Source organism: Ambystoma mexicanum, chromosome 13 (genome assembly GCF_040938575.1).
Source record: "Ambystoma mexicanum isolate Mex_15411 chromosome 13, UKY_AmexF1_1, whole genome shotgun sequence".
NCBI lineage: Eukaryota > Metazoa > Chordata > Amphibia > Caudata > Ambystomatidae > Ambystoma > Ambystoma mexicanum.
The window spans coordinates 655,037,820-655,059,189 of NC_090938.1; the positions used below are offsets into that span (position 1 = coordinate 655,037,820).

The following is a 21,370-nucleotide window of genomic DNA, read 5'->3' on the forward strand; positions in this document are numbered from 1 at the left end:
CACCTGGCGGAAATTTCCCTGACACGTAACTATTTTCTATACAAAGATACCTTTCTCCAACAAACATCGGGCATGGCTATGGGGGCTACTTTTGCTCCGAGCCTGGCAAACCTGTACGTCGAATACTTCAAAGTCGAACACATATATGCCAGAACCAATCCCTTTCTGGCCAATATCACCATGTGGAAGAGGTACATCGATGACGTGCTCCTCATTTTCCAAGGCACAGGGGAGGAGCTAACTGCATTCCATCAATGGCTCAACACCTGTAATATCCATCTAAAATTCAGTATGGACTCCAGTAGAACAGAAACACACTTCCTGGATCTCCATATAACTGCCCAGGACGGCAAACTGGTTTCAAGAATATACAAAAAAGGCTTGGACAGGAACTCACTATTACAATATAATAGCTACCATCCTAAGGCACTCAGGGATAATTTACCCTTTGGCCAGTTTCTGAGGTATCAGAGGACATGCACTGACAAATGACTACAATACGCAAGCAGGAGCCTTGAAAAAACAACTAAAAGAGAGGGGTTACCCCAAAGCAATCATTAATGACACAAACGAGCCAGGAATATACTGAGGGAAATTACGCTACAACAGCACCCGAAGACAACAGAAAGAGAAGGCATCACAGCAGTGATGAGTTATTCACCCATGTTTAAATCATTAAAGAGAGAAATTAAAAGACTTTGGCCTATTCTCAACACAGGCACCAGCTCCCCGGCCATGCCCTCATTTACAATCAAAAGGCAAAGAAATATAAGAGACTGCCTGGTACAGACCCTCAAAGAAAGCAATACGACATCAAGGGAACCTACCATCTGGGGCGCAAACAAACCAATGGGCCACACACCATGCGGAGGATGCACTATGTGTCCCCAAACCACCAGGAGTAGAAGTATCGAAATAGGGTGGAAAACCCCTTGGGAGCAGAGGCACCTAACCAACGGTAAGAGCAAAAGTGTCATATATCTCATCACCTGTCCCTGTGAGCTACGCTACGTGGGAATGACTGTGAGAGAAGTGAAAAAAAGACTGATCGAACATAAGTCATGCATCCGAACTAGCAGATTCTCAGCATCCCTGGTGGACCATTTTCAAACACACGGTCACACAGAGGAGGATTTCAAATGGACTATCCTTGAAAAGGTGAGACCACCATGAAGAGGAGGCAACTTTGGCGAAATGCTATTAAAACAAGAACAGCTGTGGATATTCCATCTGGACACTGTAAAGAAATGGCCTCAATGAAGAGATCCAGTGGCATGATCTTGCTTTGATGAAATAATGCACCATTAGGGGAATCTCTCTCCCCACAAATGAAGAATGACCCTCCATTCCTAAGCACCAGCTGAAATATACATTCTACAATCTAATAAGAGGCACCACATTACGTTCACCTCGTATAGATAAGCACATTTACACCAGATGAAATACATCAGTAATTGGCATAAAACACTGGCGCCACTTAAAAAAAGGACCAATTAAAAAGGACAAACTAGAGCCATCCATTAGGCAGTTCGCTATTTAGCCACGACCGTTTCTACTCCACTCTAAAATGGCCGACAGTATAGATCTAGATGTAAAAACTGAAGATGCCATTACAAGCCTATGCTGGGTTGCCTAGCAACTGTTTGTTGTACGGACAAGGGAGAACGAGTAACACAGTGTTCCCTCAACGCTGCAGGCTGGGATCTCTTCTACACTAACAGTAAGCCATGGGAACCCCGCAACCCCGATCGAGGTGAGATGCACAATGGAAGCATGTTTAACACAAATTCTTAGAGAATGGATATGCACATGGATTAGCCTCTCGATATAAACGCAACACGCGGGTTCGCTTTCCAAACACTACACACCCAAGCGGAATAAGACCAGGCACCTGCTCTAATAGTAATGCGCCTGTTCCCCAAAGGAACAGTAGTACAATACGGAAGACAGGAAGGGGCAGCACACGTTACACGGTGCCCGCATAAGATAAAGATACACCAAAGATACGTTCGGCTCTGCACTAAAAAGAAGGCAGCACACCGTGAAAATACACTTAGCTACCTTCTGAGCGTACATGAGATGAAAGTCTGATACAAACGAAAAGGCAGGCTTTGTCCCGCATGGCACAAGTTAAACACTCGCCATACCTTCAAACCACAGGCACCAGTGAGTAACTAATCATGGTATGCCTCACACAACAACCAGTGGTAGGCTGACGCAGCAAATGTCGCGAACCACCATCCTATTACAAACAGGCAATATAATTGCCAGTACCATTTGATAATAACATCTCTAGCTTTCATTTGAGTGCTCATCAGTGGATAGCTCATGGATGCTAAGAGGCAGGTCTCTATTCACGATAGGACACAGAGAGCGCAAACGAAAAAACAACCAGAATTAAGGGACCTCTAGGGTAGGCAATAACTAACATTCACCGTCTCCTGCCCTAGGGGACCCAAGACCGAAACATGAATCTCCTGGATCGCAACTAACGACTGGAGACCAGAAGCCTTCAAAGATCACCCAGACACAAGGCAAAAGTCGGGGCTGAAGGTAATACTCAACCATGGTTGAGATTTAATTGAATAGTTTCCTTGAATAACAGAGCCTCTAGGTGGTACTGGGGTACCATGGGGCTGCAGTAGAGCCCTTACCACTTAAGAATAGGTTGTTACCATATTTATTGAAGTAATAAAAACTAATGCTAATATGCATATATAAAGCAATTGTTTACCTACCGGACCTAGACAAAAACTAGTTCTCAATATTTCTCCCTAGGCAGATGTGGTGACTCACAGCCATGTCGATTGGGAATGCCAATCTGACCCAGACGCAACAAAATTACTTGGTCCTGAAGATGATACACTTTGGAAAGTCATCGAAACCGGTCGGCCACTTGGACGGACAATATCCATGAAAGCACATGGGCTACGGGATCGAATTGATGTAACTGTAGCGGAGAACAGATTTTCTCCGCACCCCACCAACTAACGAAGTTGTCTAAACAATTAAGATCTATTAGCAATCTATAGAAGCCACGTGTATATTAATTCCTTGCTTCTTGTCAAAATACTATTTCTCTTTAACTACTTCACCTTCCAAGAAGGTTTTCATGGTTTACCTTAACCAAGCAACCGATCTACAGTACAATGTCAACACTTCTTTGAAGGTCGATTAAATTATATAGGTCCCAGGTGCCCTGGTGAAAAAGTTCCTCCTAGAAATGTTGCTTTACTGAATAAGATACTGCTTTGCTTTTTACTAAAAACCATATCTAGTGAATAACATTGTAGAGTCAGGGACTGCCTCCTTTTCTTTCCCTTTTAGATCGGGGGTCCACCACCTCCTACCTAGGGACTGACACCCCACATAGGGAAAGGGTGTTCTTCTATTAGGGACTAGTAGGTAACACATTTATTGAAAGAAAACAAAAGAATCACGTATATACAGTTGGTTCCTTAAAGTGTTTTTGGGAAGAAAAAGGGAAAGGAAAAAAAAGAGTTGAGGGTGCAAAAAGGTGATTGTGAAAGCCAAAGGATGTCATAAGTCTTCCTAGGGTGGAGGTATAGAGGATGACTACAAAAGGCCCAAGGATGGGTATTGGGGGCGGGGAGAGAGGGGCCTGATGGGGAGAGAGGTGGGGGTCAGACATTTGGAGTTCCAGGAGATTTGAAAGAATCAGCCTTCCAGGTAGGAGGCGAGTGAGGCAAGGTCCTGGAGGGTGGGATGGAGAGAGGAGTGCTTTAGTGTTGAAGGAGGTTGAGGGCACCAAAACGATGATTACGGAGACGGGGTTGGAGCAGTGTGCATCGGAGAGAACGTTGCTATCTCGTGGAGGGTTTACTGCAGAAGTCATATAGAAGTGGATATTCAAGGCCATTATCATCAAGGTACTTGGGAACCCGGTTAAAGATCACCCACTCAATGGCGTTTGAATTATGGGGAGGTTGAGAAATGGGCCAATAGTTTGCTGGGATGTTTGAGTCAGCAGAGTGTTTTTTCACCAAGGGTAAGACAGTTGCATGCAGAGTTGAAGGAGGCAGGGAAGAGTTCAGAGGCGAGAGGGAGGTGAAAGCGCACATAGAGATAAAGGAAAGTTATTAAGAACACGTATTTGATCATTTGGGGAGTAAAAGGGTTGATGAGAAGGCAAGATGGGTGGGCACTGTGAAGGATGGGTGCTAATTTAATGGGGGAGAAGTAGTTGGGTAGAAGAGGTAGTGGGCAGGAGGAGGGTTGGGGTAGATGTGCAGGTACTCCCAGCAGATGGGTATGCAAGTCTTCCAAACTGGACAGAATGCCATTATATCCACCCAGATAGATGTGCAAGTACTCCCAGTCTAATAGGAGTGCAAGTATTCCCAGGGATTGAAGTGCAAGTACTCCCAGTTTAGTGGGAGCTCAAGTATTCCCAGAGGATAAATGTGCAAATACTCCCAGCAGATGGGTATGGAAGTCTTCCAAGCTGGACAGAATGCCATTACATCCACCCAGATAGACGTGCAAGTACTCCCAGTCTAATAGGATTACAAGTATTCCTAGAGGATAGGCATGCAAGTATTATGTGCTTGGAAGAATGCAAACACTCCAAGCCTCATAAAGTGAAAGTACATTTTATTTTTCCAAGCCGAGAACAACAAATAAAAACTCGAATGAAAAGGTCTGAAAAATTCCATTAAAACAGTTCTTTTGTTAGCAATAGGATTTCCCAAGTGGCCTGTTCGGGTGAAACATGTCAGACGTGCGTTGAGTACTACGAGGAAATAGCTGTGTAGGTTTTGTGGACTAAAAATCCTAGAATCAGCCTTTCTTTCCGGGAACAGATCAGGTATGAAGCGTAACTTTGTCAGTCCAACTTTGACAACTTCTGGGGCGCATTTTGCAGCGATTCTCCTTCTCTTTCTTGAAGGCAGACCTGAAGGAAACCAGAATACAGTAAACATCCCAGACACAGTTTTCTGTAGAGAAACAACAAGGAACCGGGATCTGACAATTGCACTTCTATCACCTGGGAGTACTTGCACTTCTATCACCTGGGAGTACTTGCACTTCTACCTTTATCCAGGAATGGTTCCAGCACTTCTTAGCAGGGAACTATTCTTTCAATGGAGAGTAGCTTCAATAAGTTCTCAGCAGAACAGCTGCACAATACCTTTTAATGGAGCAGTACCAGCAGCATGTCTTGGCATGCTGTCAGTGGGACAGTATCAACAAGGGGCAGCCCAGGGGGCACCCCAAGTGGCAAATTTAAGACAAAGGGCTCGTGGGAAAAAATCATAGAGGGTCCCAGGTGTGGGTTTGGGGAGGCAGAGCCTAGAGTGGGCAGAGTTGCACAATGATGAACTCTACTGACACATGCTACATTTTTGTACAGTTTTCTGTGTTTGGGGGTCTGAATCTAGTTGGAGACAGCTGGGCCGCCTCGCCAGGTTTTGCTGTCAATGGTGGCACTATTGAATGATTAAGCCTGAAGCTAACATTGGAAATCATAGGGTTCAAGGCAATGGGGAATAACATTGGCAATGGGAGTGGACATTACAGGAGGTAATATCACAGAATAATTCCTACAGCATGCACAGCCATTTTTTGCATGTCCCGGTGCCATCACTCTGCACACTTGAAATTTCATTCAACATCACAGACTTAAAGGAGTTCACCTTTTAATATCAAAACATAGCAAGGGTTACCTTTTTTGTGGGTGCTGCTTGTGGCACTTGAAAGACCCCTTAACTCCAATCCACCATCTCCATATTTCCTCATCTCCTCCAGCTCCACAGGCCCTGCTGCAGGGCAATGTATGGAAATGGAGCGGGAATAAGGGCAGGGTAGTGAGAGAGCAGGGTCAGCTGACCTGGACACTGATGGGACAGGCTAGTGGAGGAGAGATTGAGAGTGAGGGAAGACATGGGATGAGGTGATTGAAGGGAGCCGGGTGAGGGTAAAAGGGTGAATGGGTACGGAGAATGAATGATGGCAGGAGGATGGGGCAATAGTTAATGAGGCACAAGAGTGAGGGGAAATGCAGGGTAAAGAGGATTAAAGGGAGGGGGAATGTAGAGCTGGGGGTTCAGGTGTATAAGGTGAATGGGGAATACTGGAGGTCTAAAGAGTCGGGGAGAAATGAAGAGAAAGGGAGAAAAGGGAGGCAAGTGAGTGAGGAATGGGGAGAGGGGGGCAGCAATGTACAGGCAAATGCTGTGTGACGTGGGTAAACAAGGGAGGGAAAATGGAGAGAAGGAAAGCAGGTCAGTATGCAAACAGCAGCAAAATGAGGAAGAGAGAGGAATCTTTATAACAAAGAACCTTTGGCAGAAATGGAGGTTGGAAAAAGGCAGGAGTGTTCAAAAAGAGCAGGAAGGAGTGGGATGGTACAGAGGAAATTGCTAGTAAGGAAAAAAGAGGAGGGGCAAAAAGAATGCTGTATGGGAGAAAGGAAGCGCAAGGGAAAGTAGTAAATGAGGAGCATATGTGTGGTGCGAGGTGGGTAGGTGATTGCCCTAGTTGCCCACCTATACACAGTCACAGCTACAAGAGATACATGAAAAGTGAAACAATTAAAATGCAGCCACTTAGATAAGGTTGTAATGAAATGTGCCAAAAAGCTCAACATAGTTGATGAAAATCCCCTTTGTGCGAGTTCTCTGTGTTCACCTTTTAACAAGTTAACAGTTAAACAAGCCCAGATGAAACCCAAGGTCGGGAAACGGGGCTAGGTGTGTCTGTAGGGTGACCAACCATCCCGCATTTTGTGGGACTCTCTCAAATTCATAGGCTGTGTCCTGTGTCTCGCACACAGCCAGCTTGGGATAGGAATAAGGCCTGACCTTTCGCCTCTGAAGCAGGATCAGATGTCCAAAGTCTTCCCAGTGAACGTTCATGTGATAGCTAAAAGCACAAGGAAGCAGGGCGCCTTTCCCACTGCTTCCCCAGCAACCCCAGGTTCAGCTTTGTGTCAACCTCATTCAATAAAATCGATTAGAGGTTGATGACCCAGTCACAGGGGCACCTGGGTAAAGACTGTTGTCTCTTAAAAGGTGTGACTTGTGGGTGTTAAATGGGAGGGGAGTATAACACTGCATGCCATGTAAAATAATGGCTCAAGGAGGTTACCATATATTGTATTCTCTTTCACTGTCATAACCCTTTTTAAAAACCAAATGAGATTGTGTTAGGTCCACGTTGCTTTGCAGGCTGGCCAAAATAAAGTTATGAATGTCATTTTGCTTGACCTATTTCTGTAACAATGTATATAATGCCAGGTTGGTTTCTTATGTGATTTGTGGTATTTTCAAGGCATTGATTATTTTGTTTTTGGAAACACAAACCTTAAAACATATTTATGTGGCCTATCACTGGGAAGATATGTGGTCAAGTGCTTAAATCACAGCCTGGATCCAAATACTGATTTCACCATTTTAACAAAAGATGTGATCCTGGGCAAGCCATTTACTCTCACTGTGCCTGATCTGCTGATATTGGGTGTCGCTAGAAGTGATTCCATTCGTAATTTTTTCTATGAAGAAAAATCCTCATGATTTACCAAACTATTGCTCTGCCAGCAAGATGCTGACTCAGATGAAACCAGAGTAAAAGGCAAAGAGGTGATAAGACTGCTGGGGGCTATCAAAGGCACTCTGTAACTTGCTGCATTTAAAGTCTTCAGTTGAGGTGACAGCAGCCATTGGTGCAGCCTGCATGGACATGTAGGGGCACATCCATCATGAACATGTTTTATACACTGGCCTATGTTGTGGGCAAAGGCATCATGAAAATGCATTGGAAAATGGTCCTGTGCACTGTTGACGGCTTGCATCTATTCATGGGTTTTTTCGTGTGCTACCATACAAAAAAGCTTGCAAACTGCGGCTTTTTGCCCAATTATTAACCGAAAGTACAGTAAAATGCACCATTTTAACCCATTATTTAAAAAAAAATTCCAACCACTTATTTGGTTTGAGCTCCCTAGCTGCGCTCTGTTGCTCTCACATAATGCGTGCAGACATTTACACCCCGACAATTCAAAATTTCAGCCGCTTTGATTGGTCGCGCATACCTGGCTGTTGCAGGAAGTGCCATGCTGACTTTGCATCGACATTGCATCTAACACCGGTTCCTGTATCTCTTAAGGGTGGAAAGGTCGGGGAGGGCACGGGCTCTCAAATCGCAAACCGTGAATGCCTTCTGGAAAACAATGGTCTTCCCTGACTAGAAGTCGTGTCGCAGCCACTGGTTTTGTTTTGTTTTCGTCTGTGCCGTGCCTTCCCGCCCTAATGGAGCATGCGAGAAGAAGCACGGCCCACCCGGCCCCCGCAGGAAAAATGTCGCCGTGACTGAGGGGCCAGGTGCATGACCTTGAGGCTGGCAGGATTTGGGAAGGCGGGAAACGCCTCCTGCCGCTGCCGGCAATTCTGGGACACGCCCTTGGAATGTTTCCTCAGTTTTTATTGCTCCCTCCACGCCTATTGGTTCACTCCCTGTTTTCGCTCATAAAAACCTTGGCATGCGAGATTCACAGGACAAAAATGTCCCCCCTGGTTTAGTGTGGAAAAACCCCCAAAACCTGTTCCACTAATGGGAGGCTGGCAACTGCGGGCGCTGGTTGTGCCAGCTCCCTACCCAGCTGGATGATGGCTCCCAGTGACTGATACATCTTGTAGCAGTCTCACCAGCTGAGCTGGCGACGGAAGTCACCACACAAGGGAGCATCAGAGGGTACAGCTCTGGCAGATAGCAACGTCCTTGAAACGCACAAAGTGAGCTGAATCACGACCAAGCGCTTAGTGTCCGGAGCAAGGGCAAGCTTAATTTCCCTTACATGATCTCTGTGTTTGGCTTTTGCCTAAAGAATGCAGCCCATACCACACGATAATAATGTTGGTGTTTTTATATAGCGCTGTTATCACGGTGAAGCTAGTGTCGGAGCAATGTATAGACTGGGGAATTGGGGGTGGGTGAAGGGTTGAGTTGACCCAAAGGGGAATTGAACTCATGACGCATGGCAATATCCCATTTCCAAGGTGAACGCATCGCAGTACAAGGTTTTTAACATTGTCAGCGCGGGGAGCTTGGGACTCACTCCATTGGCCCAAGTTTCATCACGTTGTCTGTCTAGAGGCCCCAAGCTGATCAGGCAGCATAAGCACATTGCATAGGCCGGGAGGATAGCTCATGGACAACGTGTTGGTCTTGGAAACAAGACAACAGCAGAGCAAGACAGGTTTGAAGCCTCCTCCTGCGTTTAGAGACTGGTCTCCATTAGAAAGCGCGTTATAAAAGGTTAATTTATTATTTGTATGTGCCTAGGCCTCATATTGCTCAATGCTGGCAACCCATGGGTGCACATCATCAGTCTATAGGTCCCAATCTGCTTGCTGCTCCAATCCATGATCCTCTGGCCACCAAGCTATCACACTATACATCCATGAGCCTCATGTGGTCTATACTTGGACCCTTAGTGCTTTCACTGTCTGTTTTTAGGCCTATTATGTCGGGATCTCAAAACTCTGGCTCTCGATACTCCTCCCTTTGCCGTCAAAAAGAGAGGTCCCATTCCTAAAGCCACCCGGTTGCCTCCAAACCATACAAAGAGGATGACAAGAGGCCAACTGAAAATTATCTTCTGTGAAGAGGAAAAAGGCCCGATGGCATAAAAACAAACCTCCGCCATACCACACTACAATGCAACAAGAGTCTGTATCTACGAGAGCCGAAATCTACTGGTAGATAGCAGGCCTCACACCGAAAAGCAGAAGAGTTGCACTGACCCCCTCTGGGGTCTGCAACCTGAGGCTCTCCATATGCTTTAGACTACGACTCCCAGGGTGCCTCACCATCGACTTGACTGGATTGGGCTGATGGGAGTTGTAGTCCAAACCATCCAGAGAGCCAAAAGTCGCAGACCCTTGCTTGGCAACTGCTTCTATGCCAAGTGCTGGCCAACGACCGGTGGATACTGTGCTGTGCAGATGTGAGATCAACAAAAAGCACGCGACATGGGATGGAGGTTCCGTTCCTTCAGCATTATCCAGGTTGGGCAGGAAAAAGGCCTATTAGGGTAGATGTTCCAGCATACACTAAAAGGAAAAAAAAGAACATGGATGGCAGAGTCTGCTAAATAAGACTCCATTGTATGGGGGAGAAGACGGCAAAGAAAGGCGTGGGTTTCCGCATCCCTCCCAGGATGGTTTGGCTTTCTTGGGGCAGATTCCCTACCTTCTGAATGCTCCTCTAGCTGCCCAAAGACTTACGCCTCATGAGGAACGAGTTGTAACGACCTCCAAAAGGGACTATTGTTTTGTCCAAACGCAAAAGAAATTGCTTTGCTAACAGTGTTAGGAGAGAGGCATAGTCTATTTTGAGAGGACCTACCGGTTCAAATCTAAATTCCATATTCCGCAGCCACAACACTCTTAATTATTCCCTTTCTAGGTGTAAAGAACCCATCACAGGTCAGAGTTCACCTACAGTCCACGGATGTAGCACCCTTCTTGCTTCTTGGGTTTCCTGACTTCTCTTGGTTCCCGTTGCGGCCATCCTGGGCCATGGACCGCCTTTCCAGACTCGTGGATGTAGAAAAGCGCCCACCAGCGTGAATGTATTATTCCAGGGGGTGCCTTATCAACAGGAATGTCGACCATCGCTGCAGATGCCAGCAAATATTTCTTCCTTCTTGGCCAGGATTGTTGTCAAGCTGAAGTTCTTCCCGCCCAGCAGCCAGGGTTCACCTTCCTGGCGTGAACCTTGACCAGTGTCTGCTTAGCTTCTCTTGCTGGCCCTTGGTCAATACCTGGCATGTAGCCCCCAGTAGGCTAGCTACTTCCTTTCTCTCTGTCCTGGTCTCCACCAGCAGCTGGAAGAGAGTCCTCGGTAGGCTTTTGTCACTTCCTTACACACTTACTCCTGCCAAGACTGACCTGCAGCTCTCAGTAACCTGTAGATTCTTCTTCTCTGGATCTCTGGACACACTCTGCCCCTAGTTCCCCATCCCACCTGTGCCACTAACTGCTCCTTCCCCTTCCCTTTTATGTGGCTCCTGACCACTTAAAAGAGCTAATCTGGCAGGGGACCGGTTGAGCAATTTCCTCATTCCCTGCACGATATGGAATTCGCTAGGAATCCCTGCAAACACCTATTCACTTTCGATGATTAATGTCTTCAGGTGTTGGGGCTTTCCTGCCTTGTAACTTCTACTAATAAGTTTATTGATTATTGGAAGGCAGACTGACTGCTTAAAGCCCTGGTTGCCATCTTAGGATCAGGCAAAACTGTCACGGCATCTGTGCAGCTCTTTTTTCTGTCAGTGGGGAGCAAGCGCTATCCATTAAGGATATTAAGGGGTGTGATCTACTTTCCCTCTTGTACAGGTGAGTGACTCTGGGCTACTGTGTGTATAGCGTGCCAACTTGCCTATCATGCACGACCCTTTTGCGATCTGGACAGTAAACTGACCCTCGTCTCTCTTCAGTTGCTGCTCTTGAACAATTGGCAGCATGGTGCAAGCATAGGACCCCACTCTGACTGTTCTCTGTAGAGTGTGAAAGTCTTCCCATGAGAAAACGTTCACAGCTCAAATCTGTTGTTTGAGGGGAATGTGGGCTTCTGTTTGCTCAGAGGGTTTGGTTTATGGGGAGCCCCTCAGTTCTACTCTCACCTATGGTCCCCCTGGCAGAGAAGGACCCGAGCATCACCCTGGCTTCCCTTACACTCTGGCCCCATCATGTGACTTTAGCAATAGTCAGCCATGAGTAAATGGGAACATAACCATAATACCCAACATTTCGGCCATATTGAGATGGGAGCTACCGATAATCATCAATCATCTTCCCCAGAATCAAGGTTTTACATGTGTTGCCACAAACATGATCTGCATCCATCACCCATAAGGCTCCATGAACCCTATGCCACCATGCATGAACCCGCCTACAGCCTCAAATGCCATCTGGAGCTGACCTTCCAAGATGCCCTGCAAGTCTCCAGCACCCAGCCACAAACACCAATTTGCTCACATGGTTTCTCCCTTTTATCAACGCTCCTCACACTTTGGCCATTTGCTCCAATTCACCCACTGTAAGTTCATGTGCTCAACGCTGCTTACGCGATCTGTGGTTTCCTGGTCCACACCGTCTATCCACTGATGCCATAAACTGTTGACTATATGCTCCACACTCTTCCCCCTCGCCTGTCCATGTGAGCCGATTGCTTTTCACCTGTCCCTGCCATTTTGCAACATGCATTTTCCGCCGTTTGTTGTCGTGCCCTAGGCCTGCCGGGGCTTTTGGCAATGAGATGTCTATTTAAGGAATATATTGTTACTGATTACATCTGTTCATTGGCCATGCCTTATTGTGTTGCTTTCAAGCTTTGGCCATCTTGAAAATCCACTCTGTCTGGGACTTTTCAATTAGAATCTGGAGCTTGTCCATCTACCACACCCAACATATCCCAATATGTAGATGCTACAGGGGATGGCCAGAGCTGTTGGGTCCTCTAAGGAGAGTCTGGCTGTAGGACCGATAAAGGATGTCTTAAGGATTAGGCCAGCAGATGACACAAAGTCTATTATATCTGATCAGATTATGCCAATGGCCTTTCAAGACATGTCCTTGGTTCTGTCTACTAGCCCTACTTAGCCAAAGTTTGTCAAAGTCTGTCAGATGAGACTCAATTGTCCAACTCCAGGCCTCGAGGACCGGAATCCTGACAGGTTTTCAGGATATCCCTCCTTAATATACGTGAGGACAAATTTGCATACATTTCGAATCATTGAAAGCAAATTAATCTCATTAATATTAATGAGGGGTGTCCTGAAAACCAGGGATGGATCCAGCCCTCGAGGCCTGGAGTTGGACAACTCTAGGACATCCCACCTACTGAAGAATTGAGTTGGCCTTCTGCGTCTGAAAGACTCTCGCTGGTCTTTGTGGTCAGGCAGATGATGTCATCTGTGACTGAGTATTTCTACATTTCTAAAGAACAGAGGATTGCAATGGGGTTCTCTTCTCGATGGCTTGTTGACTTCCACATCTTGGCCACCCACATATTTTGCAAAGCGCCTGGCAGTCCTTGATTTGAAATGGGGATTACCTAGCTTGATGGGAAGTGCTGAGAAAATGAAGCAGGCTTGGAAGGAAGGATCCCGATACACTATGCAAGAAATACACCGCACAGAATCATACACACTGGAAGCATGTGGCTGCCATTCATTAGTGCAGCTCGTGCCTGGAAACGTATTGATAGCCTTCATTCAACGAGAGGCAGAATGATGTTCCAGGGACCGGGAATCATGGCTTTCCCATGTCAGCTAATTTATTGTATAACTGCAAGGTTCATCCCTGATCAAAAAGAGGAACATAAAGGCCTTTGTGCTTATTTGGATGAGCAAAGCGGCATTATGCCGGATGGCTACTAAGGTCATAAATGCCAGATCACTGCTAAAGCTATTAAATCAGGCATCTGTGATGTGACTGGGGTCTAACCACCACCAGCTCGAGCGGTGCTACTGGGGTAGGGAAGGTCCCTTGCTAGGCCTGCAATGATGGCACAAAATGATTCCACCTACTTAGAGTTGAAAAGACTCTGGGACCCCAGCAGAAACTACAGGGAAATGGCCCTGACCCAAGCCTTGAAAGTACTTTCTAATGCTCATCAATGGAAACTCTCAGCGGTTCTCGTACTTACGGATCGCTTGGCAGCCTTTGAAGCCATTGATCACTCAGCTCTCTGCCTGGATTGCCTCTTACTTCTCTAGCCACTCCTTCTCCATCTCTTGGAAGTCCCATAATGCTCCTTACCTGGATGACATCTCTCCTGGTAAGACCACGTTCTCCTCTTGCTTCTCCTACCAGCTTTTTGCAGACCAGTGTTGTGGGCTAACTTGCAACCATTATGAATCAGCATGCCATTGAATAATAACTCTGAGGCCCAATTTGATGTCTGCATGCCTTTATTGTCTTTCCATTTCTGCCAACTGCCTTCTTCCTCCTCCCCCTTCCCCCGGCCCCGTTCCACTCCTTTCTCGAGGCTTCACTTGCCCGCATTCCATATTCTACTCAGCCACAACATCCCCCCCTTACTTATCATATGAGTTCATACTATACATCTGTTCAGTGTGTTCACAGTCTACGTCTGTTCAATAAGACGCGGGGTTTGCTTTGCAAACAGAATATTCCTTTACAGCCTCCTTTCACCTTCCTGTGTCCTTGGGTCTCTTCTGTTATTCTCTTTCTTTCCGGAATCCTGTGTTTGTCCCATGTTTCTCTGTTTTCCTCATTTATCTGGTGATGTCTGCTTGCTCTTCATTTCCACTCATGCAGTCTGTGCCTGGTTTTCCCGTTTCAGTTATTCCCTAATCTGCCTCTATTTTCTCCACCTGCTTGGGTTTACTGTATCTGGAAAGAGTTGTGTTGTCTTTGTTAATCAGTGACACTTTTGTTACGTCCCACTCTCCATCCTGTATTGTGGGTGCTATTGCAAACTTCCTACTGCAGTCTTCCAGTAGCAGACCTCAGCAGACTTCCTACTGCACACTTTCCACTGCATACTTCCACATGTCATATCTCCCCTTTCCTTTTTTTGTCTTTTCTTTTTTTTTCAACCCTCAACCTGTACTGAATGTCTTGTAGTCATGAAGGTCTCCCTCTGTTCTCTGACAACCAAGAAGGTTGCAGCTTGTTGTTCATTCACCCTCCTCTCATTATTTCCGCCACTCCTCACCATCCTGGAGTTGTGTATTCCGTAAGGTTTGTATGTCTTCATTTTATCAGTCTGTGCCTCTCAAGGCTTTGATGCGTGCACTGCTCATACACTTGCTTGATGGAATTGCTGCTCTTTTATCAGCACTCACACATATTGCATATTCATAGCATGCAGCTTTTGTTTGTTAATCATGTGCGTTGTCATTGCATTTCTGTACTTAATTCTTTTCTTTGATCGTGCCCTTAGATTTGTGCAGTCCCGGACTGCTTGAGTTACTTTTGTTGAGTACGTTTTCAGGTGTTCATTCAGAGATGATCACGTGGACCGTTGCACTGTATAAATGTTGCATGGTTTAATGTCGACATGCACTCAAAGATGTTCTGTTCATAGCACTTGGTTGATTGATCTTTGTTATATTTATATCCCAATATTATATATTTAACTTCTGATTTTATTTATTTCATAACACTCGTGAATCAGTCTTGGGAGTTGTTTACTTGCACGGCACTCATTGCGTTGTTATGGCAACCTTCATGTTTTGTTGCTCAAACAAGATGGCTGCACGTTTTCTTACGCGTCTAGGTCCTTTCCTCTATGTTCCGACGCTGCACGGTGGCTTCATCACCGGCTTCGGAATCTTGGAGCTCGCGCCCTAGTAAGTAGCCCAGCCTTTGAATCTTCGTAAAATGCTTTCTTTATATTGGTTGCTCTTGTTTATGGTTGCATACACAGCTGCACAACCTATATTAATTAAAATTACTGCAAAGCGTCTTAGAGTTTGAATATTTATACGAGACGGCTGTGCTGCGTGTTTTACCATCTTGATGATTTCTGCTTTCCTTTTGTGCGTTTTCCTCTTTCTCTCTTCCCCTTTCAAACTAGGACCTTCTCCTTAGCTTGTGTCACTTATTCACCTTTAATCTGTTTTTTTTTACGTCACGTCAACCACCTCCACAGGCTGCGTCCTTACCAGCCCTCTCTGCGGGCTGCCAATATTTCCTTATCTTGTTTATGTTTCTCTTCCATCCTCCTCCATAGGTCTCTTGCACTGTTCCCCGACACCCTTCCTCTTATCCACCTCTGTAGGCTTACCATTAGTCCCTTCTGGCAACTTCCATAGGCCGATTATTGGTTCCTTTTAGCCACCTCCATAGGCTCATTACTGGTTCCTAGTTCCTCTTTTGGCCCCCTCTTTGGGCAATATTTTCTTTGGCACCCTCCTTGGTCAATATTTTCTTTGGCCCCCTCCTGAAGTTACTGAAGTGAACTGTGATCACAAACCCAGGAGAAGGGAGCCATTCTCCTGGGCAACAAACAGTTTAGCTTTATCTACTTTAGTGATAAGTCTGAGGGACAGAACTGGGGATTTTGACACAGGATGGTGGACACTTAAGTTAAACAGACATTCTGACAGATCATTTTTAGCCTTTAGTTGAGGCAGAGAAACCCCTCACAGAAATAGAGACAGATAGGCCTTTCTCGTTCTTTTCACAAAGAATAAAAGGCTTTACCAGCCACAATGCCACCTTTGTGTCAGTCTCCTTCTTCTGCACCCTTACATATGGTGTGAGAAGTGGGATTCAGGCAACCCGACAAACAGTTGGCCCATGTAAAATTATTCCCCAATCCAGTCGGGATGGGAACACAACTACCAGATTGTTCTAAAGCTTGGGCGCGCTCTATCGGTATCACATTGGTAAACCCTAGGTTAGCACTTACTTCCCTTCCCTAGCCTCCAAAACAATCCTCCCAGTTAGAAGAGAAGTAGAAGGTAATCAGCTCCTAAGCCCCTCCGATTGTTGGATTCCCAGTACAGAGAAAGTTATACTCTCCTTCAATAATCTTAGGTAATCGGCCCTACCAGAGGAGTCACGTATATAATTCAGCATGATCATTCTTGGCGGCAGATAGGTCGTATGGTCTTACCCCTTCTTTACGCTGGAGAAGATCTGAAACTCATTCTTTTGAACTATACCTTCCAACCTGTTAAAATTCAGAGATGGGGCTTGTTAGGGTATCTAATCTATGAGGTCCTCTGAGAAAAGCTTGCACTGCTCAAAAGAGATAAGGACCTATGCGACCCAGAGATGCCCCAAATGTAAAAAAATAAAAAAGATGTTTTTACTTGTGCTGAATTAGAGACCAAGGTAATCCCTAACCAGGATACACCCAGAGAAAGCATTCAAAGTCCCAAAACCACAACCTCAATGTCATTCCACCAGAGGAATAGCACGATGGAATACAGAGGATATCAGGAGCACTTTAGGACTGAAAATGCCATCTCCTGCCTGGAGAAGTTTGAAATACCTGACCCACCGAAAGAAAAATACCAGCCCACTCTCCATGGCAGGAAATAGAGGATTGCATCTCCCACTAGGAAAAATGACAATCCTCTCCACTCGTCGTCAGCGCTACCTGCCATTAAGGTACCAGGGTGTAGTCCTGGTGAAGACCTGGGTAATAATAAACAGAACTGTCCCTTAGGGGTGCCTTGTCTGTTGACTGCCCCTTTGCGGTATTTTGGGTAGATGGGGATGACAGTGTATCTGCTTTTTAGCTGTTTTTCCATCCCGTCTGCCTAAACCCAGTCTACAAGTTTGCAGGATAGGTTATAAATCTACCTTTCCAATTGGCAAACTGGAAACTCTGGGCTGAGAAATCCTTGGGGCCACTTTCCAAAATATTCTTCTCAGGAAACAAGACAAGGAAGAAGAGCCCCTTGTTGTAGAAAATATCACCTGGGATGCAAGAGAGAAATAGATACCAAATTTAGTACTGGAAATTAACACCTGTGAGACTTCTCTAGTTAGTGGACCGGTCATTCTAGAAGGAGGTATCCAAAAGAACAGAGGATATCCCTTATTTCTATACCACCCAACCAAGAAAACCCAGGTTATTCATGTGGAATACTTGGTCATCCGGCCAGACATTGTCCCCTTGACAGAAGCCGTCCTCCCGATTTACCAGTCGACCTAAATCCCCAAAAGATCCAGGAAGACTTCACAGAAAGTTCCACCCCATCTTTTACAACTGTTCTGTACACCCGAACATCAAACTATAACTAAGGTGCTGAAAATACACATCTATTCCGCTCTCCTAATAAGGGTAGGCAATCAAAACCCAAGGGAAGGACCAACTATCTCTATACAGGAGGTAAAACTGTATATAGAGTGCCCGCTAACATACAAGGGGAAAGAGTGTGAGCCCATTTGGAGAGTGGAAGTACAGGGTGTGCATTGAGACTAGAGCTAATCTCCTGGGAATGAGAGAAAACAAAAAAGGAAGAAATCTGCTGCATACATAGACATGTAGTAATGTACCCTTCGGATAAGGTCCTTATAAACAATTTAGGAAAAGAAAGCTGGATCACAGTAGCTTTGATTCCCAATTTACCAACTCAATTGGTCATAGGCAGCACGGTTTCACAATTTAATCAGTGCATGGCCCAAATTGCACAAATAGGGGTGAGAACGGAAAAGCAGGAGGGGAGTGTTACAACCCCGACTAAACCATCGTCCCACAAAACAACAGAGGCCCTGTCATCCACTTTAGAAGGGGAAGCAACTGTTGTAAGGGGAAGGGTATGTGACGAATCTTAACTTAGTGTCCCTTCTCCCCAAAGGGCAGCCCCATCTCATGAGACCAGGGAGGTGTGGCAGCCGATTTATAGACCCCCTGGGGGTCGTAACATGCGGGAGCACCCCATGGGGAGGAACTCCCCTTCTATGTATAAGGAAGATCACCTAGGTAAAAATCGGCACAACACCACTTACCTCACAACCCCTAATCCTTTGCCACCTTTACACCCCCACCCCTTGAATAGCATCTCTATGTGTTACTGTAACATTAACTCAGTAACATCTACTGAGTCGAAGAAGACATTTGAGAACCCTGAGGCTTTGCCGGACCCAGGTACTGGGATGAAGACGATGCATGCAAGCATGAAGAGCCCATTGTGGAAAGAGACAATAGACTACATAACACCAACAGCGAGGAAACTAGAAATAAAAAAGGGACAACAGACTTACATTATCGTCGACTACAGCCAAGACAGGCAGCAGCTGTAGGAACTCTCAGGCACAGGATTTTCAAAGCCGCATGGGAGACCAGAAAAGAAGGAGCACAAAGGATGCTGCAGAGCCGTTGCAGCTTTTCTTCTCAGGTGCCGCAGGAGCAGCCCTAAAGGCCAGAAGGAAGCTGAACCATGCCAGGAAGTACTGCACTGTCGTTGCAGACATGGAGAGAAGCTCAAAGCAGTAGAGAGGCAAACCTTTGTCCCTGGAAACCCCTGCGACGTACCGGCATCCCTATGAAGGTAAATGGAGGTACAGGAGACCCGGAGCAGATTTTGGGTTAGAAGGGAGGCAGACATTAAAGACTCTCCCTGGGATTCATAGTTGGGACACCCAGATTGGCTCTTATATGCATCAGACCTACCTGAAAGCTCCTCTTCTTCGCGTCAGTGGGCGGGGGAATCCCACTGACCACCAGAGAAGGGTCAAGGACCCATCACCAAGAAGAATGAAGAGAGACCAGGGGCAGTAATCCTAACCAAGAGAATAATAATACAAGTCATCTTTCACGTGGCAGTACTTGGCAGGTTAGTGAACCAGGTCTGCAGAGTCAAAGAAGAACAACTTGGGTCTGGGACCCAACCACAGTTGGAACTTTATATGGTATTGAACAGAGGAGACACTGGAGTATCCAGGGGAAGTGAGTCATTCCCCCTGGGTCTGGTGTGATCAACACGCTGTAATGAGAAGCATCAGGAGGAGGGAGTCATCCTCCTGATACTAAGTGGTGGAAGTAAGAACAAGCTTCCAGCCAGGGGAAGGGAGTCATTTCCCCTTGGCCTTTGACTACAAAGTGTTAAAAGTACTGTTTTATCAGAGGAAGGGAGTAATTCCCCTGGTGAGAACTATTGAGATTCCCGAAGTGAACTACGATCACAAACCCAAGAGAAGGCAGCCATTCTCCTGGGCAACAAACAGTTTAGCCTTATCTACTTTACTTATATGTGCAAGGCACAGAAAGTTTAAGTTAGTTACCTGTAACTATTGTTCTCCAGCATGGGTCTGGCATGGATTCACATGCCCATGAAGGCTGGGAATCCTCAGTAAAAGAAAAACTAGTTTCACTTTCACATTAAAACCGTATTTCTCCTGTAAACCAATCACTGTCCTCTGGGTCAAACTGCCCCCATCCAATGACAGCCCTCTACCTAAGCTCCACCCCTGGTGGCTATCCTCAGATTTGGTAAGCACGTAAAGTGGCAGTATGAACCAAGAAGAGCCACAGAGGGGAATGAGGGAGGGTTTGCATGTGAATCCATGCCAGACCCATGCTGGAAAACAATAGTTACAGGTAAGTGACTTAAACCTTCTCCAGCACGGGGTCTAGCATGGATTCACATGCTCATGAATAATGATTACACAGCAGTACATATACACAACCATGGGAGGTGGCAAGGTTCAGCAGAAGCAATAAACACTCACCTCTGGAACACACTCACCTCAAACAAACAGGTTGTGCAGCACCGCTTGCTCGACTCAGGACTCCTCCCTGGAATCCCTGTCGATGCACTAGAACCTCGTGAAAGTGTGCGTGGACCTCCACGTAGCAGCCCTGCAGATGTCAAGCAGGGGCGCACCAGAGAGAAGTGCCGTCATAGCTGCGATGGCCCTGGTGGAGTGGGCTTTTCATATGGCCTGGCAGGGGCCTTCTAGAAAGCCGATAACAGTGCTTGATACAGCCGGAGAGCCACCTGGAGGTGGAAGCCTTCGACAAGGCCTTTCCCTGATTTGCAGGTCCAAAGTTGACAAACAACTGAGAAGTCTTCCTAAAATCCTTCGTACGTGCCACGTAGGATTTCAAGACACGAGCAACGTCCAGCGAATGCAAGGCCCTCTCCGCTCGCGACGATGGATTTGGAAAGAAGACAGGTAACACCAAAGTTTTGTTGAGGTGGAATTCCGAGGATCCTTTTGGCATAAAGGCGGGGTGTGTACACAGTACCACCCTTGAAGCGTGGAAAGACAAGCAAGGCTGCTTGCAAGACAGGGCCTGAATCTCTGCGACCGCCTGGCCGAAGTGATAGCCATGAGGAAAGCCGTCTTCCATAAGAGAAACTTGAGCGGATCCTGATGCATAGGTTTGAAGGGCACTCCAATGAGCTTAGTTAGCACAACATTGAGCTCCCAAGCCGGGGCAGGAGCTTTCGCCGGCGAGAACGTCCTGAAGAGCCCCTTGACAAACTCCTTGACGAGCCTGTGAGACCAGAGCGAAGGTCTACCCGGAGACCTAGTGTGCCTGGAAATGGCAGCAGGCTGCACCTCGATAGAGGCTTGAGCCAGTCCCGCTTTAGCCAAGGAAAGCAAGTATTGTAGAAGTTCCGGGTCCGTGATGCGCAGAGGGGTAATCTTCTGAGTCTGACACCATACAGAGCAGCGTTTCCATTTATGTCTGTAGCACTAACGTTGACACGGCTCTGGCCCTGGCCAGGATGTCTTAACATTCTGCAGGTAAAGCATAGCCTTCAAACTCTAGGGCTGCAGGAACCATGCCCTCAGGTTCAGAGACTCTGGGTTGTGATGCAGAATCGCCCCCACCCACGCTTCTCTGGCAGGAAGGCCCAGGGACAGCCGCAGCCACTGATCCTTTTAAGTCTTTGGTTGAG

At 46.4% G+C, this 21,370-nt stretch overlaps 1 protein-coding gene across 2 annotated transcripts in view; it reads left to right on the forward strand.

The window, feature by feature from the left end:
- The first annotated feature begins 15,310 nt into the window (after positions 1-15,310).
- SCRN2 (secernin 2) overlaps positions 15,311-21,370 on the forward strand; it is a 294,151-nt gene continuing 288,091 nt past the window's right edge. Inside the window, exon 1 of one of the 2 annotated variants that reach the window (XM_069634647.1) lies at positions 15,311-15,349. The gene's annotated coding sequence lies outside the window, so the exon portion shown is untranslated. The remainder of the gene's footprint in view (positions 15,350-21,370) is intronic. The other variant, XM_069634648.1, reaches the window with a different exon arrangement.